The following is a 9587-nucleotide window of genomic DNA, read 5'->3' on the forward strand; positions in this document are numbered from 1 at the left end:
CTGAGGTCGATAACGCCGAGCCAGCTGCTCCAAAATGAACCCTCACCAAGAGAGGAATCACAGCACCCAGGGGACCTGACACCCCTCTTGCACATGCCAAGAATGCCACTGTCACCTCTAAGCCCCGATGAACAACATGGTGGAGACAGTACCCAAACAGGGGAACAGATAATGCAAAGTCAAGAAACAAATGAAGGAAGCCAAAGTAATCTCAGTGAATCCCCTACACCACTATCGCAAAGTGAAGCAACTCAAACACTAAGTGGTGAAGGCAACATACAGGAGCAGACTGGCATAACTCCTGAACCAAATGAAGAGCGAGATGAAGCTGAGGAGACATGGATACTGGAGCCGTTTCTGGGCACAGTGTATGAGATCCAGCGGAACCCGGACTGGGAAAGATTTGAAGAAGTACTGATTGAGATCGAGGTAGCAATACAAGCGGCAAACAGGATAAACATCTCTCAAGGACAGAACACGACCAGGAAAATCACCGATGCCAATGATTGCAAACAGATCCAGAGGCTGTACAAATACAACCGTCGTCGAGCAATACGGCTAATTGCCGATGGGAACGGCGCAAGATGTGAAATAAGCAAGGAGAGAATAGAGGAACACTTCCAACACATGATGGTTGAAAAGGATTGTGACCTAAATACCGTGGAGCACATTCCCGAACCGCCAGACGACAGACCAGAGATGGAAATGCAGCCCTTCACAGAGAAGGAAGTATTTACAAAACTAGCAGCAGCAGAGAATTCGTCACCAGGTGAAGACAGAATATCATATGAGAACTGGAGAAAGGCTGACCCAAGCTGCCGAGTTATGGCAGCCATATTCAACGTGTGTCTCAGAGCCAAGAGAATACCAGTCTCCTGGAAACGATACAGAACAATACTTGTCCCCAAAAAAGGTGGTAACCCAGAAGTCGTTTCAAATTGGAGGCCTATAACACTGAGCAGAACATTATACAAGGTGTACACGGGATGCCTCACAGCACGACTCAGAAGGTGGCTCGTTGACAACGAGGTACTGTGCGCCGCACAGAAAGGATTCATGCCAAGTGATGGGGTGATAGAACACAACTACATACTTCAACATCACATGGACGATGCACGACGGAACAATGGCGATACCTGCATAGCAGCACTCGACTTGACCAATGCATTTGGCTCAGTGTCACTGGACCTCATTAAAAGAGCGCTCAACCGTATAGGGGTGGGACGGGATTTTGAAACAGTAGCAGGAGACATCATCAGTGGCAAGACGACAAGAATACTAACAAAGGAAGGAGAAACAGAAGAGATACCAGTGCAATGCGGTGTGCAACAGGGGTGCCCAATAAGTGGTCTCCTGTTCAATATAGCGGTCGAACCACTGTTGCGGAAAATCGCGGCCGAAGGAATGATACTGAACCAACAACACAAGCACCCATGCTTAGCATATGCAGACGATATAACCATCATTACAAAACAGCAAGATAATCTACAGCAACTCCTCTACATAGCAACAGAACAATGCAGTAGGATGGGACTGGACCTAAATCCTAGCAAAAGCTCATCATTGCACCTGTCTGGACGAAGACCTCGAGGAATGCGCCAGACACAGTTCTACGTTGGAGAAACGCCCATTCAATGGAAGAGCGATGGCGAAGCAACGCTCTTCTTGGGACGACCAGTTGGGTTCCATCTTCTGCCAAACATCCAAACAGTAGAGGAACTAATGCAACTCGGGACCAAAATACTGACAAGCAAGCTAGCACCGTGGCAGAGAATAGATGCAGTCAAGACATTCATGTTCCCGGCAGGAGTGCATGCAATGAGGACTTGGCAACTGAGGAAAACTGACTGGGCACACCTGGACAACGAAATGAAGACAATGCTTAAACACACGCTACATCTACCGTCAAGAGCGTCGAATGAGTACTTGTACGGAAGCAGTAAAGCTGGAGCGTGTGGTGTCCCACTCGCGGCAGAAGACTCTGACATTTTCCTGGTGGATACCGCATATAAATTACTCACGTCACCGGATCCTGACGTCAGGGAAATAGCCAGAGAAGAATGCCGGCGAGTGGCAACAATGAGAACACGACAGGAGCCAAGCATGACCGACGCATGCATGTACTTAACACAGGGAGAGATGCAAACGCGAGGAGGAGACCACCAAGCCATCTGCTCTAGAGCCAGGTGTGCCTCAGGCCGAATGGGGGTTTCCTGGATAGCAGAGGGAGGAGACAACATCAAGATAAAATGCACGGACTCCATCATTGAAGAAAAAGATAGAAGGAAGGTAGCCAAAACCATCCGGAGCCAGCGACGACAGATGAGAGATGAAGTTCTGCAGAATAAGCCTGACCAAGGGAAAGTGATGAAGCTCGTAGCACAAGAGAGAGCATCATCAGCATTTGTTCGAAATGGAGCGTATACAACCTTCGCAAACTGGCGTTTCATACACCGAGCAAGACTGAACCTACTCCCCGTCAATGGAGCGAAGCGAGGCCAGAATAGGGATCGGAGATGTCGTCGGTGCAATAGAGAAGAAACGCTCCCACATGTAGTAAACCAATGCATGATACACTCTCGAGCCATGCAAAAGCGACATAATGCCCTGGTGGATAGAGTACGAAAAGCCGCAGAAGGTCGACATTGGAAGATCATGTCGGCAAATGAACGAGTACCAGGAGCAGCAGACAATGGACGTCCAGACCTGGTGATTGAAAAGAACCGAGAAGTGATCCTGATCGACGTCACCTGCCCATTCGAGAATGGACAAGAGGCATTTAAAGAAGCAAGACTGAGGAAAGAAGAAAAGTATGCAGAACTAGCAGCAGAGATGAGAAGACAATACCAGCAGGTGAAGGTGGCTGCATCATAGTGGGACCCCTGGGAGCATACGACCCGGAGAACGAGAAGCTGATGAAGAGACTGGCATCAAAGGGATACCTGCGCCTCTTCAGGAAACTGTGTGTAAGTGATGCCATTCGCTGGTCGAGAATGATTTATATAGAACATACCTCAGGGGCTAGACAGTATGTAGGGTGAAATAAACCCAAAGTCAAGATAGAAGAAAGAATAGGTTCTAGTTAGTGGAATAGGAACACTAGGTATAAAATGTAATAGATAGTCAGCCAATTGTCACAAATTACGGGAATACCCAAACTATTGTAAATAAAAAACAATGTATCATTCTTTTAAATAAAATCTGTTCTTATCAGCTTAGTATCTGATACGATCCCCATGTGGGATCTTCGATATTAAACTGATTTTTGGATCTTGGCGAAGTGCTAGGGGCTTGCCCCACCTTTGCCGCGATTGGCCCGGTATTGCAGTGACTCCGGGATCGGTCCACTCCCCAAGGGGAGAAATTAAATCATTTTATTATACGTAACTTTTGAGTAAGATGGCGATGGACATAGTGTATTATAATCGCTGTACATAGTATAGTATGTCACTTTTACTTTTACTTTTATTCTCTTCGCCACTGATCGGCTTGTTAGCCGCTTGGGCGATCGGTCACGTCTCTCATTACTTTTCCTTTTCATTTATCTTCTTCACCAAAAGATCGGCTCGCTAGCCGCCCGGGCGATCGGTCACGTCTCTATCATGCACTGTTGGCAAATACTGAGCAGGCACCGGCTCCTGAATGTACCTGAACCCGCTCCAGTGTTGGTCAAGTTTGTCTATAAAGAACTCACACTCGGTGCCGTCACAACACTCTCTGGTAGATTGTTCCAAGAGTTTACAACCCTCACTCCGAAAAAGTTTGCCCTCACAGTTTTCTGGACTTGCGGCTTCTTCAATCTTGAATTGTGACCCCTTGTGAGGCGAGCGTCCGCCAGCTCCAAGTAAGAACACTCAACTGAGTAGTGCTCCCTGAGATGCTTATACACCTCAACTAGGTCCCCCCTTGCCCGTCTGTAGTATAAGCTAGGCAAGTTCAGGCGCTCCAATCTCTCAGGGTAGCTGTGGTGCCGAAGTGCAGGCACCAGTCTGGTGGCCCTCCTTTGGACATTTTCAACCAACTGACAGTCCCTAGCATATCTCGGGGACCAGATGGGATGACAGTACTCCAGATGGGGAAGCACTTCACTCCTGAAGATCGTTACGAAGGACGGACCGTCTAGATATCTAATCGACCTTCTTATAAGACCCAATAATTTATTTGCCTGATTTACCTTCTTCTCGCAATGGCCCGAGAACTTCAGCTCATTGTCAACATACACGCCTAGGTCCTTCTCACATACAGTCTCAACTAGTGCAGTTTCTTCATCCCGTTGGGACATATGATACGCCTCCTTACCGTTGGTACGCCCCAGGTGCATCCTCTTACACTTCGTGACATTGAATCTCAGCAGCCATTTCTTCGACCATTTCTGGAGCCCACAGAGGTCCTTCTGCAGCTCTTCACAGTCCGCTTAGTTCCTAATTTCCCGAAATAACTTGGCGTCATCGGCAAACATTTGTATGGAGGAGTGTACAACGTCAGACATGTCATTTATGAAACAAACAAACAACAGCGGGCCCAATACACTGCCCTGTGGTACCCCACTTGTGACAGGTACAGATGACGATTTCGTGCCATTAATCACCACACACTGCTTGCGGTCATGTAGAAAGTCTTCTATCCACGCTAGGACATTTCCCCGTGGTTATGATCATTCGTCGTGGTTGTTATAAACATGGTCGTGGTTGTTATAATCATGATCGTGGTTATTATAATCACGGTCGTGGTTGTTATAATCATGGTCGTGGTTGTTATAATCATAGTCGTGGTTGTTATAATAATGGTCGTGGTTGTTATGATCATAGTCGTGGATGTTATGATCATGGTCGTGGTTGTTATAATCATAGTCGTGGTTGTAATGATCATAGTCGTGGTTGTTATAATCATGGTCGTGGTTGTTATAATCATGGTCGTGGTTGTTATAATCATGGTCGTGGTTGTTATAATCATGGTCGTGCTTGTTAAAATCATGGTCGTGGTTGTTATAATCATAGTCGTGGTTGTTATAATCATGGTCGTGGTTATGATCATAGTCGTGGTTGTTATAATCATGGTCGTGGTTGTTATAATCATGGTCGAGGTTGTTATAATCATGGTCGTGGTTATGATCATGGTCGTGGTTGTTATAATCATGGTCGTGGTTGTTATAATCATGGTCGTGGTTGTTATAATCATGGTCGTGGTTATGATCATTCGTCGTGGTTGTTATAATCATGGTCCTGGTTGTTATAATCATGGTCGTGATTGTTACAATAAGGGTCATACCTGAGACTAACACAGGTAGAATAAACCCCACACCTAATCTTTAATCTCAATAAACCCAGATTAACCTCACCTAATCAACAGGATTACAGATCATTACGATTGTACCACCAATACCGATACATTTCACACTGGATTAATAACAAAACATTTAATCACATTTCCAATAGCTAATGTCTTACGGATACTGTAAGTATCTAGAATACTATTGGAAGGAATAGAATAAAGATTAGAATAATTAGTTAAAGAAATATTCGCCATAAGGAGAGGTTAAAATCATAAAAAAATTATTATGAATCACCGATGAACATTCCAAGATAAATTATCTTATGAAGAGAAGCGACCTTGATTCTGGTTAGATTAGTCACCATCTGCTTAAGTCATCACCTGTGTTAAATCATCATAGTCATCATCTACATTAGTCAGTTTTAGGCCCATCTCACATGACTGACCCACCATCGATGTTCTTTCCGCGCGAGGGTGTTAGTTTCCAATGAGTCTTATTATTTCCGCTGGTGGACGTAAGACTAGCTACCCTCACTGACGCAACTACTGTATGGTCAATTTGATGTTGTTCTTGTTTATAAATGCCTTCTAATCTGTCTCAAGTCTATCTGTCTATTGCCATCCCAACTGATTGTTCGTCTGCGTGGTGTTTGACTGTAAGCCCTTCTGTACTCTTTGTGTCGTCAAAACTTTCTGTCTTATCCGTTGTTGGCGTGTGTCTGCCTGTTTGTCTAATGCGAACCAATCAGTAGGGTGTGTCAATTTAGGGGGTGAACTGGCTAAATTGAAAATCGAGTAATTTGGTAGCAATTTATTGTAGTCTTTAAGCATGCAAAACAATATTCTGGCATAAATTTTTTTTTATAATAAGTCCTACCTACATCAAATGGATTTTTAAATGTACATATTTGTGAATTTATAACATAACCAGCGTTTGCACACATGTTACTGTTTCAAGTTTCAAATTATTATATTTTATTATCCGTAGTCTATTTGAAAGTAAACAATGCCTTCATACTCTCTTTGCTTTGGTTTCTTGTCATCAGTAGTCTGCTTGCTATTTGTGCTTTGATGTAACCTTCTCGCCTCTCGTGGCTGTAAACATGGCCCGCTGCTTCCGTGACCATTTTCACACATCTCTCCACACTTTGAGTGTGGGAAGGCCACTTCGGCACCTGCATTGGAGTCTCTTTAAGGTTTCTCAATTCTTGGCTAGTTAGACTTGTTGTCAATGGTGGCTCTAAGACTTCCAAACTCAAGTCAACCAATTCTGACAATTTGGTGGCATTGACGTTTATTGGGGGAACTTTTCTTGAATGAAACGAACAGTCTCCCAACTGGTCGTCATCTATTAGCGTTCCTCTAATCTTTAGAATGACTTCTACAGCCTCGGTTCGGAGATTGGTACATTGACTGCAAAGCATTGCTTGCAAAACTGCTTCTGATCGAGCATACCAAGCGGACCTTCTTGCCACAGGTAACACGATGTCCCTCACTACCTTCCTCTGTGTTCTTACTAGCTGCAATTGAAACAAAAGGTGATTGGGCCCATCCACCCACATAGGATTAAGTTTCACACTAAACCACTGGGGAAGATAAACTCCAATAATAAATTCAACAATTAACCTCAAATTCTTCAGCACTTTGCCCTTCAATTCGTGTTTGGAAATCCAAATCCTGCAGAAACGAAGAGCTGTAGTTAACCAACGGCTGTGACTGACAGGTCCAATCTCCAAGAGAGCCAATGACTGAGGCACTTCTCCTGATCTTATTGCTTGGGCAATACGATAAGCATAGGATTGATCTGTGCTGAGATCTTTGATGACTCCTTCAGACAACGCCGGAAGGGGAGGGCCAACTTCGACCTTGGAAAGGTTGTATTTATTTCTAGTTGTGTTGCTTCATCCAGCATGATGCCAAGGGGACCTGACCACTTGTTGTTGCTCTTTGTAGGACCATCAAGTTCCTGGATGAGATGACGAAGAGGTAGCTCGCCTGTATGTAAATCACATACAATCCAAACAAGTCTTCTTCCTAGTTTTTTCTCTAAATGCGTCATTACACCCCCCTGCCATCCGGTGTTCACTGCAGTTGAATCTCCACCAACAGCCTGCAGTGAACTGCCAAGTCCTCTCTCCTGAACCCAACATAAAATATGATCAGCAATGACCTCTGCATGTTTCTTCCCTTCTACTTCAGTTTCGGGAGCAAAGTGAAACAAAAACCGACCACCAGGCTCAGAACAGACAGAGTAGTGTTCTTCTTTGATGAGACCTGGAAACTTTCTGTTCACTCCCTCTACTTCTAGCAAAACTTTTGTGTCATCTATTCTTCCATCAAACAAAAGACAGGAGAGCCCTCCCTCGCTTAAATCTTTTTCATGCTGATCAGATATTTCCTTCATTATTTTTTCTTGTGCTCTTCTAATTTTATTATGATCTATCACCAAAGATACATCCTCTCGGCTGATGAGGCCTGCATCTATCCAAGCGGCAGTTGCAATTTCTGCAGCCTCACGAAGTCCAGCATGGTGGCGAACACTAGCTAAAGCAATGTTTGAAATATTTCTTGTGTTGTATTTCATTTTCTTTGGTAAAGGTTCAGATGGCTCTTTGGAACTATCATCTGATGTTGCTTCCTGTTCATCAGAAGAACTATCAAAGAAGTGATAAACATCTTGACACAGCTCTTCCTCTCTTTGGATGGCTTCTTCACTCTTCATTTTCTTCTTTTGTTCCCTCTCTCGGATTTGTTCTCTCTTCTTGGCATTAGCAATCTGCTTCTTTGTTTCTGAATAATCTATTGAACCCATTTGCATACTTCCTTGGCCTTCTGCCTTTGTCCTCTGTGCCTTTATAAATTCAAGCTCTAAAACAGGGATCTTCTTTTCACGAGGACAACCACAATCAATGTGGGAATTATTTTCTCTCTTACCTGAGTGAGAACAGTTGGATTCAGAACATAATTGTATGGAGCACTTGCAGGTCAAAATGTCAAACAGAGTATCAAGTGTGTGCAGAAATTCATTTTTCCTGGCCAAGTTTCCTTTACCAAGTGATGTTTCAACTGCTTTGTGCCATAATTTCGTTAGTTTTAGCTCAATAGTTCGACACTGATTAATCACAGGTGGTTTGAATAGTGCATTAGCTTTTGTCCATTGATGCAGAAGAGGGACTATCATGTCATTTATGAGTTCTTTATCTGTATAGTTCCTTCTGTCCTTTGCATTTTTTTCTCGAAGGAGTAACCCTAATCTTAGCATGTCTCTCACTGTTGGAAGTTCTGATACAGGAAGCTCCTTCCCTTTACCAACTAGCAGGCTCAAGTGGGTTGACAACTGACTTCTTGTCTTCAATTTTGACATCTTCACACTATCTGACAAATAGAAAAATATTTCAATGTTTCATAATTCAATTGTTGTTTCAAAAAATATCAATTTGTTTATCAAAAATGCTGTAACAGAAATAACATAATAATTTCTTAGAACATAATGTTTTATACAATGATATAAGTAACTGCGACAATCAATATGCCCTACTTACAATAATTAAAATGTAGAATTCGTCTGGTAGAGTAGGTGCAAGTGCAATGAGAGCAAACCACCGTCTATGATATCTAGAAGGAGAGTGAGCCGGGCGCCTTATCCTCACGCTTGGTACAAGTCAAAACAAGAATTAAACTGTCCCACACGGAGAGCCTGTTCATGTTCATGTTCTGACATGCATATTGTACACAAGCTATAGAACCATAAAATACTCCATAATCCATATGCTTACATGAGATTAGTTAATATCAAGTGAATAATTCTAATCAAGTCTCATTAATTTGTTGAAATACTGATATTTGAAACTTTAAGGTATAATTGATGTAGGTGAGGGTTATTTCAATTCATTTTTGTTTGCTAATCTCAAGTTTAGACATAAAGAGGCACAATATTTTGACTACCAAATTTGATTTTTAACATGTTGACAAAATTGACACACCCTACCAATCAGTCAGCTCTGTCTGTCTGTCTGTCATGTTAGTTGCCATATTGTCTATTTGTGCATGTATGAATCTGTCTATTTTTTGTCAACCTCCTGTCTGTTTCACTGTCTATATTCACCCTGTGTCGATTGTTGTCATTTCTGTCTGTCTGTATGTACGTGTCTGTCATATATGTTGTCTTTGTCTTTCATAAGTCTGTCTATCTGTCTGTCTTTCTGTGTGTCCTTGAATCTGTCTGTATTATGTCTATGTCTTTTGTTTGTCCGCTTCTCTCTCTCTCCATTTTTATGGATACTATCTCTATCTTTATTTATATATCCCTATGTCTC

General features: G+C 43.0%; 1 pseudogene; it reads left to right on the forward strand.

Moving 5' to 3' along the window:
• Positions 1–3181: 3181 nt before the first annotated feature.
• Positions 3182–3353, forward strand: LOC121857583 (annotated as a pseudogene).
• Positions 3354–9587: the final 6234 nt, after the last annotated feature.

Source organism: Homarus americanus, unplaced genomic scaffold, assembly GCF_018991925.1.
Source record: "Homarus americanus isolate GMGI-L3 unplaced genomic scaffold, GMGI_Hamer_2.0 scaffold31133, whole genome shotgun sequence".
In the NCBI taxonomy this organism is placed as follows: Eukaryota; Metazoa; Arthropoda; class Malacostraca; order Decapoda; family Nephropidae; genus Homarus; species Homarus americanus.